Consider the following 15,604-nt stretch of genomic DNA (forward strand, 5'->3'; position numbering starts at 1 on the left):
GGGCGGGGCGGGAGGCGGGGGCGAGGTGGGAGGGACGCGGCCCGGCTGGGGCTGGCGGAGGGGAAAGGAATGGAAACGGAGGGGGGTGTGGTCTGCACTTGATGGACGGCCTCTCGGGCCATCCCCTCAAGGGATTCCTGAAGGAAGGTAGGCGCAACCAATGGAAGTGCCCGGGGCATCTAAGCCAGCCCTCCCCTCAAGCCAATGGGGGTGCGGAGGGCGGGGCATTTTTGGACTGAGCGGTGCCTCTGCCTCCGCCTCCGCCTCCGCAGCCGCCGCCTCCTCCTCCTCCTCCTCCTTCTCCTGATACTGCTCCAGCGCCTTCTCACAGCACTAATCCCGGGACTGGACCGAGCGGAGTTGTGCGCGTCGCCGAAGGGGGTGGGTCGGGGGAGGGGAGGTTCGTTCCACGGAGCCGCAGTCAGAACCGGGTGAGGCTCGTCCCCGCGGTCTTCTCAGTCCCGGCCCGCGGACAGTGCGGGTGGGTGGGTGGGTGGGTGCAGCGCAGCCTCGGGAGGCGGAGGCTGCCGGAGAGGCGGAGATGAACGAGGGCGGCCTCCGGAGCCTCCCACCGGCCCGGGACTAACCCCCGCGGCGCGACCGCCGTCGCCCCTACGCGTCGGATCCCGGGGACTGGTCCGGGCTCGCTCATGTCACGGCGCCGTCGCGTGCGGCCCGAGGGCTGCGGGCGCGAGGGCGAGGCCGGGAGGGCCGGGTGAGCACGCCGGGAGGGGGACGCTGGAGCCGGCGGGGGGGGTGGTCTTGGGCATTTTTCTTTTTCTCCGGGGGGTGGTGGGGGAGGGGCGGCCGGTCCTCAGCTCCCGAGACTGGCTGGAGCGCTGGGCCCCCAAGTTTGAGGGCGAGGGTCAGTGTCTGTGCCGGGCCCTTCTCCGCTCTTCCTTCCCTGGTAGTGCGCGGCCCTGCTCCGCACGTATTGTTTGGCTGGGTCTCTAATGGCGGACGGGGAGGCAGCGCAGCCGGTCTCCGACTGCGGAGGGAGGGGGGGGCGAGTCTCGGGCCCAGGGCAAACGTTTGGGGCAAATATCGGAGATTTCAGTAGAGGGGCGACGTGAGCCGCTCTTACCTTAGAGTTCGTGCCTGGAGTGACGGGAGGGACTCCGGGTGGGCCCATTTGGGAGAAAATGCCATTCCCTTGCTGGCGTCGAGGCAACATTTGCCCTTCCCCCGTTCCCTTCTCTGGGGCAGGTTGCATGCCCTCCGCCTTCTCTCTCCAGATTTTGCTTTTCATTTGGGTTTTGGTACCAAATTTCATATTTTACGTCGTTTTGTTTCGCTTTACGTCCGAGGGATTGTTGAGGGATTGTTGGGCTGGGCAGTGATAACAGAAGAGCCGAACCTCCTTGACCTCTATTCCCTTATCTGTATCCTTCTGGTGGGAAGGATTGGTTGGCCCACCTGGATAGACTGTTCTTGATACATTTCTCGTCTCAACCCCAGGTGCAGAAATCGTCTTCAACCCTGTGTGGTGCGTCTTTGACAGAAAGTGGGAAGGAAAATACCCTCATTGTGAGTCCTTTGCCCCTGATTTGTTGCTCTTAGAGGAAGTTGTCAGGTTGTAGGGGTTCAGCCTTAGGACCTGTCTGTCCCCGCTGTTTTGAGGGGGAGGAGCATACCGGGGGGAAGCCTGGGTAATGGTTGGGGAGGCATCTGGGAGTGGGCACTGCCATTTGTAGCCCTGGGGATACTGCTCTTGCTGCTGCAACACCAACCTCAGCAACCAGACGTTGGTCCTGCAGCTAGCTGCTCACGTTACTCAGAGGAGGGTTGCAAGGACCGAGGGCATATTTCTGGTGCCCTCTAGAGTTCCACAGTGGGAACTGAAGTTATTTCGTTTTGAAAGCTATGCAAGCAACCATCTTTAACCTTTTTTCCTACCTTTACAATAGATAATTGATTGAAGGGATCGGAAAAATAGAAAGAACCATTTGACTTTTTGTTTGGGTCTTACTTAAAACTCAGATTTTGACTCTTAGTGTTCACGAGTTGGTAGATCTCTTTCATGTCTGCGTAGGCATGAAGTCTACTCTTCTAGTTCACCAACTACCAATAGTATGCTAATCACACCAGCCCACTGCTTCAGTTACTCTAGTTGTCCATCTTCTGTGCTCAGTAGTCTTCACTTGAGTCATTCTTAAATGTGTTATCTGAGAGTTACTGTTTAATGCTTGCGATTTGTTTATTTTAAGGCAGTCTGATAATGTTCTTTACGGTAAGATAAACATAATCAAAACTTTCATTTGAAATTAGTTACAAAATATCAGTAAAGTTAGCACTATAGGCACATTGTATTTCTTGAGACCATTGATAGTTGATACTGTAACTTGAAGATCCCTGTGAGGGGAGTCATAAGTATGGTAGCTTATACTTAATTATTAAGTCCCAAAAGGGTCGAAGGACAATTAGTTGGTGAATATTTTCTGAATAGATTGTGAAGGATGATTTAAAAGTGACAGCTCATATTAAATAGATAGCATTCTAGGCACAGTGCATAACACTTTCATGTATTATTTACTTTAATCTTAGCAAGTAGCCTCTAGGGTAATAAAAATAGCATGTGTTGAGCACTAATTGTATGCCAGCACTATTGTAAACTAAGTTAAAAAGTTGATTGAGAAATTTTCAAATTTACAAGAGAGTAGTATATTGAATCTCTGTGTTCTTATCATTTACATTCTGTAATTTGTACACACGTCCAAACTAACTTTAATGTGTATTAAGTAATTTAATACTCATGAAAGCCCAGTGATATAGGTACTATTGTATTCCTAATTTGTAGAGGAAGAATAATAATACCAAAATGTCATTCTTGTTTTGCTTAATGATTTAGCTTGGAATAAAAATTATTTAAAAATGCCAGTTAATGGTGTTTTAATGTGTCAGACAACAAGATGAAGAAAACCTGACCATTTTTAATTGACTTTGACTATGTAATATGAGTTAGGTGGTATTAGATATACTTATGAACTATTTTTACAGTTAAAATACTTACATACTTACGGGGTTTTTCTTTTTTTTTTTTTTTTTTTTTTTTTTTTCTTTTTTTTTTAATATATTTATTGATTATGCTATTACAGTTGTCCCATTTCCCCCCCCACTCCACTCCATCCTGCCCACCCCCCTCCCTCCCACATTCCCCCCCTATAGTTCATGTCCATAGGTCATACTTATAAGTTCTTTGGCTTCTACATTTCCTACACTATTTTTACCCTCCCCCTGTCTATTTTCCACCTATCATCTATGCTACTTATTCTCTGTACCTTTCCCCCTCTCTCCCCTTCCAACTCCCTTAATGGCAACCCTCATGTTCTAGTTGTTTGCCTAGTTTGCTCTCGTTTTTGTTTTATGTGTGGCCGTTAATAACTGTGAGTTTGCTGTCATTTTTACTGTTCCTATTTTTTATCTTCTTTTTCTTAGGTAACTCCCTTTAACATTTCATATAATAAGGGCTTGGTGATGATGAACTTCTTTAACTTGACCTTATCTGAGAAGCACTTTATCTTCCCTTCCATTCTAAGTGATAGCTTTGCTGGATACAGTAATCTTGGATGTAGGTCCTTGCATTTAATCTTGGGTAATGTAATTATGATGTGCCTTGGCGTGTTCCCCCTTGGGTCCAGCTTCTTTGGGACTCTCTGGGCTTCCTGGACTTCCCGGAAGTCTATTTCCTTTGCCAGATTAGGGAAGTTCTCCATTATTTGTTCAAATAAGTTTTCAATTTTTTGTTCTTCCTCTTCTCCTTCTGGCACCCCTATAATTCGGATGTTGGAACGTTTCAAGGCGTCCGGGAGGTTCCTAAGCCTCTCCTCATTTTTCCCAGTTCTTGTTTCTCCATTCTTTTCTGGTTGGATGTTTGTTTCTTCCTTCTGGTCCACACCGTTGATTTGAGTCCCAGTTTCCTTCTCATCACTATTGGTTCCCTGTACATTTTCCTTTGTTTCTCTTAGCATAGGCTTCATTTTTTCATCTGTTTTTCGAATAGATTCAACCAAGTCTGTGAGCATATTGATAACCAGTGCTTTGAACTGTGCATCCGATAGGTTGGCTATCTCTTCGTCGCTTAGTTGTATTTTTTCTGGAGCTTTGAAGTGTTCTGTCATTTGGGCCATTTTTTTTTTTTTTTTGGTCTTGGCGCGACTGTTACTTTAAGGGGCGGAGCCTTAGGTGTTCACCAGGGCGGGGTAATGCTGGTTGCAGCGCTGTGACGCTGTACGAGGGGGAGGGGTCGAGTGGGAGCAATGGCGCCTGCCTTACTCTCCTCCGGATTTCAATCTTTCACTCCGATACCCACAATCAAACTGGGCCACTCTGGTGCTGGTTCCCGAGTAAGTGGGCCTGTGCACGCTCTAGGCCCCTGTGGGTCTCTCCAATGACCTCTCCTGTGAGGCTGGGAGTCTCTCCTGCTGCCGCCCCAACCCCCACGGGCGTTTTCAATCAGAGGTTTGAGGCTTTATTTCCCTGAGCTGGAGCCCTGGGTTACGCGGTCTGCTTCACTCCCCGCCGTTCATCCGGTTTATCTGTGGGCGAATGTGGTGCCGCGGGGTGCTACCCACTGCTCTGCCTGTCCCGCTCTCCGCCACTCTGAGTCCGGCCCTCAGTTTATCTGTGCAAATGTGGGGCCGCAGGGTCTGCTAGTGCTCAGACTGCCTGCGCCATTTGTCCCACACTCCGCCAGTCTCAGTCCCGCCACAGCCACTCGAGTCCTCTCCACCCCGGTGCCGTCTCCGCCCCTCCTACCAGTCTGGATGAATGGTTATTTTCTATTTTCTTGGTGTTGGTCCCCCTTGCTGTTCGATTCTCTGTCAGTTCTGGTTGTGTGAGGAGGCGCAGTGTGTCTACCTACGCCGCCATCTTGGTTCTCCACTTACGGGGTTTTTCTTTAGAGCATTCTTAATAGTATGTATCACTCTCCCTTCCCACCTGTCCTTTAAAAAGTTGGGAGAAAGTTACTGGGTGGTCCCTACTTTTTCATGTTGTACTTTTTTTTCTTTAAAAGATTATTTATGTGTTTATTTTTAGACAGAGGGGGAGGGAGAAAGAGAGGGAGAGAAACATCAATGTGTGGTTGCCTCTTGCATACTGCCCACTTGGGACCTGGTCTGCAACCTAGGCATGTGCCCTCACTGGGAATTGAACCAGTGACCCTTTGGTTTGGAGGCCAGTGCTCAAACCACTGAGCCACACCAGCCAGGGCCTCACCATGTTTTACTTTTATATGATCTCTTAGGCTGGAGTTTTGTACCTCATTTGGTGACACAGTCCTATATCACTTAGATGTCACACAGGTGATGATGGATGTTTTTTGACATCACCTGTATAAGTGTTCATAGTCTTAAAAGTTTCATTATACTTTTGCCTGAGATAAAGTGAATCTTTACCTTTAATCAGATGCTCTAGCGTTACTGTAATGGAAGGGATATGTATGAAATTCTGAAGCTCTCTCTTTGTTAAAAGGTGTGGAATAATTAGAAGTTTTGTATTTTTTTCTCTTTCTAGGCATTAACATCTGTCTTTGCTCCATGTAACAACACTAAACATGGATATTATTATATTGAATAACACTTATTATAAGAAGCCTTTTGGCATATTCAGCTTGCATGTGTTTTTTAGGGAATGCAGTGAGTCCAAACACCCATTGGATTCTTGAACAGTAATTTTATGCAGGGTGTTTTCAGTTAGGAAACAAGTAGACAGAGAGATGGCTTTGAGTCCATGCATTTTTCATTTTTAAAAATTTAGTTGGTTAATTTTCTATTCCTGTCAGAGTATAAAACTGGCTTTGTAGAATTGAATAGGACTTTTGAACTAAGCAAACCTAAAATTTCTTATGCACAACTGCAATGTGTAAAGACCTATAAAGTTGTCAGTGAGAAAAACTGCTGTTAGATAAATCCATAATTTTGAACTATGGGACCCTAGGTAACAATTGTAGTTTATTTGTATTTTTTATTTTGTTTGTATACCAGCAAGAAAATTCTGTTTTACATAGTTGGAGTTCCAAAATTTTACATTTGCAACCTTTTTAAACAACTCACTTTGTAATCTTAGTCTTCTGTTATTAAAATAGAGATGGGAAGAGAATTACTGAGGCCAGCTCTAAACACTTATTGGTAGCAAGATAAGTTGGTCATCTTACCCTGGTTGGGTAGCATTGTCTGGATATGCCAAGGTTGCAGGTTCAGTCCCCAGTCAGGGCACATAAAAGAATCAACCAATGAATGTATAAATGAGTGGAACGACAAATCGATGTTTTTTTTTTTCTCTCTCTCTCCCCCCCCCTAAAATCAATAAATAAAAATTAAAAAAAATGATAAGCTGGTCAGCTCAGTGTGAGTTAAAATTTGCATTAAAAACACATTTCAGCATATTTTTATTGCATATTTTAAAATGTATTAATTTTTATACCAAGTTATAGTAACACTTGAAGTATTTGGAAGTCTAGAAGAAATTTTTGTGTACCATTAAAAATTTCAATTTAGAGTTACAAAATGATGTGTAGAGGGGTTTGCAAAATCACTTGACCACATGGCTAGTTTGGGATTTATTTTAACCTCATAGCAGTCCATTGAAAATTAGAAGTAATAAAATTTTTTTTAAAAGGCTATATTTTTAGAGAGAGGGGAAGGGAAGGAAACAGGGAGAGAAACATCTCTGAGAGAGAGAGAGACATAGCTGCCTCTCGCATGCCTCCAACCAGCAACCCGGCTTATAACCTTAGCATGTGCCCTGACTGGGAAATGAACCCGTGACCTCTTGGTTTGCAGGCTGGCACTCAGTCCACTGAGCCACACCAGCCAGTGTAGAAGTAATAAAATTTAAGGAAATTCATGGTTTTTAATTTGGAAGAGGGTATAACTGTTGGGGGTTTATTTTTAATGATTTCATCAGTGTCCTGTAAGTCTTAATGTTTGCTATTATAAAAATTGATTTAAGAATAAACTTTGGATATTAGGACAAATAAATAATGAATATTTAATTGATCTTGTTTAAAAAGACAATATTTCATTGTTTTATGTTATCTTGTTTTTGTTTATTTTTGTTGAAGTTCTCAAATTATAGTTAGAGAATTTAAATCATTTTCTTTTTTTTAAGGGGTTTTTTTTTTTTTTGAATCTTCACCCAAAGACATTTTTTTCATTGCTTTTAGATAGAGAGAAAGAGACAGAAAGAAAGAGAAAGAGAGAAACATTGATGTGAGGCAGAAACATTGATGGGTTGCCTCACGTATATGCCCCAACCAGGGATCGAACTCACAAACTAGGTATGTGCCCTGACTGGGAATCAAATCTGGAATCTTTCAGTCTATGAGATGATGCTCCAGCAACTGAGCCACAATGGGCGTGGCTCAACCATTATCTTTAATATCAGTAGGCTGCCAAGGATCAGGTTTGTCATCTCCAGAGGTTCTAGATTTTTTTCTTCAATAGTGTACGTAATGAATTTGAAGTCAAATTTATTTTTGTGAATTTGAAGTTTAAAGATTAAAAAAGTAAATACATCTCAAACTAATAATGTTGTATGTCAATTACAGCTCAATTTTCAAACGTTTAAAATATTTTATCCTTAAATAATTATTTTAGTATGATTTAAAACAATTTTTTAAAAATTTTATTTTATTTATTTCTCGAGAGAGGGGAAAGGAGACAGAGAGAGAAACATCAACGCGTGGTTGCCTCACATGCGCCTCCTATGGGGGATCTGGCCCACAGCCCAGGCATGTGCCCTGACTGGTAACTGAACTGGCGACCCTTTGGTTCACAGGACAGTACTCAATCTGAAATCAATCAATCAATCAATCTTTAAAAAAGTTAATGTTAAATTGTAATTTTAAGATAAATTTACTAGGAATAGAATTAATTGTTGCAACCTCAAATTAAAAAAATTGTGAAAGATCTGTCATAATTCTTGCAGTAAACTTACTTTTAAATAATTCAGATTGGATAGGAAAAATGCTTAAATGGCTATTTTAAATAAAATTGTGAGGTATAGTTACAGGTTTCAGACAGAAGAGAGTATAAAATGTGACTAATTCAATGAGACAAATTAATTGTTTTCTTTGTAACAATGCCACATGTATATTACTTTTGTTATTACCTACATACCTTGTATGGATTTATTTTTATAGCATTTGGAACTGAAATCATGGTTTTCTAACTAACAACATTACAAAAACTTTTCTTCTAATGCTAGAACAATTTTTTTTTTGATATATACTGATTATGCTATTACAGTTGTCCCATTTCCCTCCCCCCTCACTCCACTCCATCCTGCCCACCCCCTCCCTCCCCCATTGCCCCCCTATAGTTTATGTCCATGGGTCATACTTATAAGTTCTTTGGCTTCTACATTTCCTTCACTATTCTTACCCTCCCCCGATCTATTTTCCACCTATCATTTATGCTACTTATTCTCTGTACCTTTCCCCCTCTCTCCCTCTCCCAGTCCCCTATTGATAACCCTCCATATGATCTCCATTTCTGTGGTTCTGTTTCTGTTCTAGTTGTTTGCTTAGGTTTTTTTTGTTTTGGATTTAGGTGTGGTTGTTAATAACTGTGAGTTTGCTGTCATTTTTACTGTTCCTATTTTTTATCTTCTTTTTCTTAGATAAGTCCCTTTAACATTTCATATAATAAGGGCTTGGTGATGATGAACTCCTTGAACTTGACCTTATCTGAGAAGCACTTTATCTGCCCTTTCATTCTAAATGATAGCTTTGCTGGATACAGTAATCTTGGATGTAGGTCCTTGCCTTTCATGACTTGGAATACTTCTTGCCAGCCTCTTCTTGCCTGTAAGGTCTCTTTTGAGAAATCAGCTGACAGTCTTATGGGAACCCCTTTGTAGGTAAGTGTGTCCTTTTCTCTTGCTGCTTCTAAGATCCTCTCCTTCTGTTTCATCTTGGGTAGTGTAATTTTGATGTGCCTTGGTGTGTTCCTCCTTGAGTCCAGCTTCTTTGGGACTCTCTGAGCTTCCTGGACTTCCTGGAAGTCTATTTCCTTTGCCAGACTGGGGAAGTTCTCCTTCATTATTTGTTCAAATAAGTTTTCAATTTTTTGTTCTTCCTCTTCTCCTTCTGGCACCTCTATAATTTGGATGTTGGAATGTTTCAAGATGTCCTGGAGGTTCCTAGGCCTCTCCTCATTTTTCCGAATTCTTGTTTCTTCATTCTTTTCTGGTTGGATGTTTCTTTCTTCCTTCTGGTCCACACCATTGATTTGAGTCCCAGTTTCCTTCACATCACTCTTGGTTCCCTGTACATTTTCCTTTGTTTCTCTTAGCATAGGCTTCATTTTTTCATCTACTTTTCAACCAAATTCAACCAATTCTGTGAGCGTCTTAATAACCAGTGTTTTGAACTGTGCATCCGATAGGTTGGCTATCTCTTCCTCGCTTAGTTGTGTTTTTTTGGAGCTTTGAAGTGTTCTGTCATTTGGGCCAATTTTTTTTTTTTTGTCTTGGCGAGTCTGTTACTTAAAGGGGTGGAGCCTTAGTTGTTCGTGGGGCAGGGTAACATCGCTGCACTGTGATGCTGTACCTGGGGGAGGGGCTGAGAGGGAGCAATGGCCACTTGCTCCACTCTCCACTGGATTTCAGTCACTCCCTCTGCTACCCACAATCAAAGTGGGCCCCTCTGGTGCTGGTTCCCAAGTGGGTGGGCTTGTGCATGCTCTAGGCCCCTGTGGGTCTCTCCAATGACCTCTCCTGTGAGGCTGGGAGTCTCTCCTGCTGCCGCCCCAATCCCCACGGGCGCATTCAATCAGAGGTTTGCGGCTTTATTTCCCTGCGCTGGAGTCCTGGGTTACACGGTCTGCTTCGCTCCCCACAGTTCTTCCCGCAGTTCGTCCTGGTTTATCTATGCGAGGATGTGGGGCTGTGGGGTGCTGCCTGCCCCGTTCTCCGCCACTCTGAGTCCGGCCCTCTCGGTTTATCTGTGCGCGAATGTGGGGCCTCAGGGTCTGCTAGTGGTCGGACTGCCTGCTCCGTTTGTCCCACACTCCGCCAGTCTCGGTCCCGACACGGCCACGCGAGTCCTCTCCGCCCTGGTGCCCATCTCCGCCCCTCCTACCGGTCTGGATGTATGCCTCTCTTCTATCTACTTTGTGTTGGACTTCCTTGCCGTTCGATTTTCTGTCAGCTCTGGTTGTTCGAGGAGGCGCAGTGTGTCTACCTACGCCACCATCTTGGTTCTCGGAACCATTTTTTAAATCATTCATTTCAAAGAGGCCTAGGAAGAGTATTTCATGGACTCTTGAGCTGGATCAGACTGAGGATATAGTTCAGGTTAGTCAGGGCAGTGCAGAAGTCATTTATTCTTGAAATTATATATTGTAACATTTATATATCTTGGAGTCATACTTAGAAAATGTTTTCTGTTAACAGTTGGTTAGCAGTTTCTTTGGCTGTATGCTCAGATGAGCATTTCATGTCGACTTTGAATGCTACACTCCAGAACCCTCATTTGGAATTTTAAGTTGTTGGTTAGGTCCAGTGATTATCATATTAGAGAATTGTGCCTTCAGTTCTATAGAATTAAGGAAATATTAGAGTGAAAATGAAAATTTAGATTATATGAAATATTTATTAGATCATTAAAAAAATTATATTTTATTGTTTATGTTATTACAGTTCCAGTATTTCTTCCTTTATCCCCTCTATCCAGTACCCCCCCCCATTCAGTTAATCTAGACTGGTTCCTGCTAGTGCTGGACCTGGAGCCCCTTAGCAAGAGATACTGGGTGGGACTGGGGGCTCCATGAGGCCAGCTACTGCTTGATTGATAGGATTTAGCAAGTTGTGAAGCTTGAGTCAAGACCAAGGCATTCATATGGAAACAGTTACTCAGATACGGCATCAACCTGCTGGCTCTGTGGCACTGTGGCTCTGTCCGGGGAGGGCTCAGAAATGGGACATTGGTCTTGGCCCACTTTTCTGTCAGAGAAAACTGTCCTCCAGCTTCTGCCTTGATGCCAGACACTTTAGTTTCTCCCCCTATGCCACTGGTGCCTTTTAAGCTGCCTCCTCAGTGCTGAATCTCAGAGGGAGTGAATCTGAGGAAGTGCAGGTGTGACTTCTTTAGGGGGAATTGCTTGGGACTCCAGAAGTTTCTTCCACCTACTCAATTCCTGCTGGTTTTTGCAACTATAAGTTATGGAGACTTAGGTTCCCAGCAGTGGAACCCTGAGCTTGGGTACCTCGCGTATGTCTTGGGACTCCTCACTCCTGAGTTATCCCTCATGAAGTTTTATCCACTACTCGTGGATGTGGGACCAGCTTGATTCACATCTGCGTCCCTCCTACCAGTCTGGATAGATGTGGTTTCTTTAATTCTGTAATTGTCAGCCTTCCATTCAACTTGGTTTTGATGGTTCTGCTTCATGATGGTTCTATATTTTAGTTGTAATTTACATGTGGTTGTGCAAGGAGTTGAGCAATGTTTACCTATGCTACCATCTTGACCTGATCTCCTATTATACCTTTCGGTTTTACATTTGCATTTGTAATTTTTTCTTTGAAGCTTGTTATATTTTATTTTTATTTTTTAAAAGATTTTATTTATTTATTTATATAGAGAGGAGAAGGGAAGGAGAAAGGGAAAGAAACATCAATGTGTTCGTAACTAGGGACCTGGCCTGCAACCCAGGCATGTGTCCTGACTGGGAGTCGAACTAGCAACTCTTTGGTTCACAGGCCCGTCCTCAATCCACTGAGCTACACCTCCCAGGGTGTCATATTTTATTTTAATTATTCTGGTGTGTTTTATTTCTATCCCTAATATAATATCAGAATTCTTATATGTTCATGGGTCTATGTTTATTTGTTTTGAAGTATTGGAAAATTGGTTCTTGTTTTCTTTTTTCTTTTAAAAGATTTTATTCATTTATTTTTAGAGAGAAAGGGAGGGAGAAAGACGGGGAGATAAAAATCTACCCATTGCCTCTTGCATGCCCCCACCTAGGGACCTGGCTGCAATCCAGGCATATGCCCTGACCAGGAATTGAGTTTGCAGGCCAATGCTCAATCCACTGAGCCACACAAGCTGGGGCTCCTTGTTTTAATTAGTTACTTTATATCATTACTGTGAAATTAAACTTGTCTTAGCTTTACAACTATCTTTACAGTGAATATTGTCTCACTTTCTATGATGATTTTTGTCTTTAATATGGTATATTCCTATTTTTTTAACTTTAAAGATTTTTTAAAATTTATTTTTAGGAAGAAGGGAAGGGAGGGAGAATGAGAGGGAGACACATTGATGTGCAAGAGAAACATCTATTGGTTGCCTCTCATTGGCCCCTAATCCAGCCACCTGGCCTGCAGTCCAGGTTCTTTTGATTTGTAGGAGGATGTCCAGCCCACCGAGCTACACCATTCGGTCTCTAGTCCTGTTTCTTAATCAAATAAGTTTAATGCCTGCCTGATAAATCATTACTAAGTCTCCAAACATTGTTTTTGCATTGCTTATCAAAGAGAAGCTTCTGTTCAAATTAGTCTTTATCTTCCTTGAGACAAACTCCTGATTTCTATTATTTCCTGTTCTCTTCACTTGTACATCACATTTTCATCCTTAATGTCCTTGCCCAGCTGTTTTCATTTAGTCTTCCTCCTAACTCCTTTTGCATTAAAAAAATAATATAACACAGTATCTGTAATAGTATCCTGTATTCTAATTTTTCTGTACTTATTTGAGGTATATGAAATTTTAGTAAACTTAAATTTGGTCAAAGATGCCATGTGGGTGTGGTTCTAATGGTGCGTTGGGACTTCATATGGAAAGGGATCTGGTGAGACTTAATTTTCCAGCTCTTCTGCTGAAATCAGTTTTTGTCACTTGAGTGTTGCAGGGGATTTGCAATGCAATATGACATGAGTTTGGAGTCTGGTAGGGGTTCAAATCTGTCTTGCCTGCAAAGGAACTTTGGGATGATGAAAATGTGCTAAAACTAGATTGTGCTAATGACTATACAAATACATAAATTTACTAAAATTTAGCAAAGATTTCACTTAAAATAAATAAATTTTATTGTATGCAAATTATGCCTCAGTAAAACTGTTAAAACCCAATTTTGCTTTACTATTTACAAGGTGGTGATCTGTGGTAAGTCATTTCACCTCTGAGCCTTATTTTACTCATTTTGACAAATGAATGTAGTAATTAATGCCTGCTTTCCAAAATTGCTTATGAGATAAGGATTAACAGAATTATGGGCTATGTGACTGGTCAATGGTAGTTGCTCAGTTAATAGCAGCTACAATTATCTGTATGGACCAAACATGAATTTGTTGCTACTACTAGTACAGTAAACTCACTGAATGCTCATCTGATAGTAAAGAGGAGGATTCTATCTTCCTCTTCACCAGCTTCCCTTATTAGCTACCTTATTAGCCTAAATGTGGGCTAAAGTGCTTTATCCTCCAGAATCTAAGCACCTTTTCCAAACTTCCAAACTTTTCCCTTTTCCCTGACTTTTCAAAAGAAGTTCACTGACTTGTACTCTCAACACTATACCAAATGTGCTCTTTTGAGGTCCCTAGTGACTTTTTGTCAAGTCTTCAAGTGCCTCTTTTTTTTGTATTCTGTAACACTTGAAATTTATTATATTCTTTGAAACTCTCTTGACTCCTGGGACTTTGAACTTAATATGGTTTTATTCTTATACTTCTTACCCTCTCCTTTACTTCTCCAAAATGTTGAGACCTTTAAGTGTCCTTATTTCCCAAGATACTTAGCTATCTCCTGTTTTGTACTTTGTTGTTCACTGTGTTAGAAAATAGCGTGTTAAGTGTATTTACAGGACACTTGCACCCTGTTCCTTATTCCAGTTCACTGCCGGATCAAGTTTTTCAAAAGGCCAGCCTGAACTGATTGAATCAGTCACTTTGCAGAAACTCGAGGAGGGATTCCTGTTGGCTTATGAAACAAAATACAAACTAGTCTGGACTTTAAAAAGAAGAACTCAATTAGCAAATGTGCTATGTTTTTAGGTGTGTTACCAGTGTTCGGTTTAGGGGAGCGAATCTGGAAATGAATAAATATAAACAAACATAATAGACAATATACAGAAATAGTTGTTTGCATATCAGGACAGTTCTGAAGCATATTTTGGTTATAAAAATAAAACATGCTCTTAAAATCTTCAAGTAGTAAAGAAATATATGAGGCAGTAAATGAAAGTTTCCTATAATCCATTTCTTTGAGACCAATGTTTGCATTTTAAAATATATTCTTAGGATTTGTCCCTGCATATAGACTATTATCAACAGTGGACATTTTTGATGCAGGTATGATATTCTTATAATCCCTTCCCTATATTTATATGTTGTAAAAGCATTCAGCTGATTAATGTTTGAATTTTAGTGGTCAGTGTATCAGACTAGTTTACAACCTTGGTTCTATATGATTGAGGGATAATGTGGTACAATGAAAGCTATGTGGACTTTAGGTATAAACTCTGGCTTTGCCTGTTATATGCCATAGGAAAGTTATCTGATAACAATAGTTTACCATCTGCAAAATGGGGTCATAATACGAGGGGGGGACCCATAAACAAGAATTGTCTTCTGGAGGGTGGGCCCCTCATAGTACAGGCTTCCCTCCTAGGAGGGTGTTCTAGGAACCCATCTGTATCAATGTACCAGTTGTCATTGTTGTGAGAGTCTGTGTTCAGTTTCAGTGAATTTTTTTTTGAAGACTTTTGCAATGCATTTGCCTATTTCACTATGGGTGATTTAGAGCATACCTCTCCATATCACTGAGTGTTCAGCAGTGTTTGAACAAAAATGCATGTCCTCTGTGCCCAACCCTTCCTATCCACCCAATCTTGCCGGAGTGCCTTTTTTTGGTCTCCCTCCTCTCCCCCCCTTAAAAAAGTCATTAAAGGGAAATGTTTTGCTGATCTGGAAGAGATGAAACAAAAAATGGCAGAAGCACTAAAAAGCATCAAAATTGGTGAATTCAAAAATTGTTTTGAGCAGTGGAAAAAATGTTTCAATATGTGTATTGCATCAAATGGAGAGTACTTTGAAGGTGATTGAAGTTTACACATGTAAGAATAAATACACAATTTTTTATAGATCTTTTTTGGGTCCCCCTCATATATTTAAGATATCTATATATTAAGGTAGTTTTGATGAGTGTGGTACCAAGTATGTCTTTATAAATGGTAATTGTTATTATTGTATTAGATGTGTGATAGAATTGAGAGACAAAAGTAGAGCTCAAGTTATAAGGAATGAATAAAGGGGAGAAATGAAGTAAGACTTAATGAGCACCTTTGCTTCAGAGATTGTCATACTCGATAATTAAAAAAAACTACATTGAATTGTAAATGATAGATAGGATTGACAATTTACTTTGCGAAGTTTGTCTCCTAAGGGAAAAAAACACCCAAGGATTTTCTTTGGTGTATAGTCCATGTTCTTTTTCTGTTCCTTTCATTTTTAAGACCAATAAGTGGACATATAATAAAGAATGTATCTCTGGGAAAGAATGCTGATAAAAATTGTCATGAGATTTGAGTCTTATGAAATGGAGGTGATACATTTTTATTTAGTAATCTATTGGAGAAGTAGTCCTTAGAACCTGAAG

General features: G+C 41.6%; 1 protein-coding gene across 3 annotated transcripts in view; it reads left to right on the forward strand.

The window, feature by feature from the left end:
• Positions 1-324: 324 nt before the first annotated feature.
• ZMYM2 (zinc finger MYM-type containing 2) overlaps positions 325-15,604 on the forward strand; it is a 127,229-nt gene continuing 111,949 nt past the window's right edge. For 2 of the 3 annotated variants that reach the window (XM_053920693.1, XM_053920695.1), the window contains exons 1-2: positions 514-715; positions 1,459-1,527. The gene's annotated coding sequence lies outside the window, so the exon portion shown is untranslated. Of the gene's footprint in view, positions 432-513; positions 716-1,458; positions 1,528-15,604 lie in introns of those variants that run through there. The other variant, XM_024551028.4, reaches the window with a different exon arrangement.

Source organism: Desmodus rotundus, chromosome 3 (assembly GCF_022682495.2).
Source record: "Desmodus rotundus isolate HL8 chromosome 3, HLdesRot8A.1, whole genome shotgun sequence".
Classification (NCBI taxonomy): Eukaryota; Metazoa; Chordata; class Mammalia; order Chiroptera; family Phyllostomidae; genus Desmodus; species Desmodus rotundus.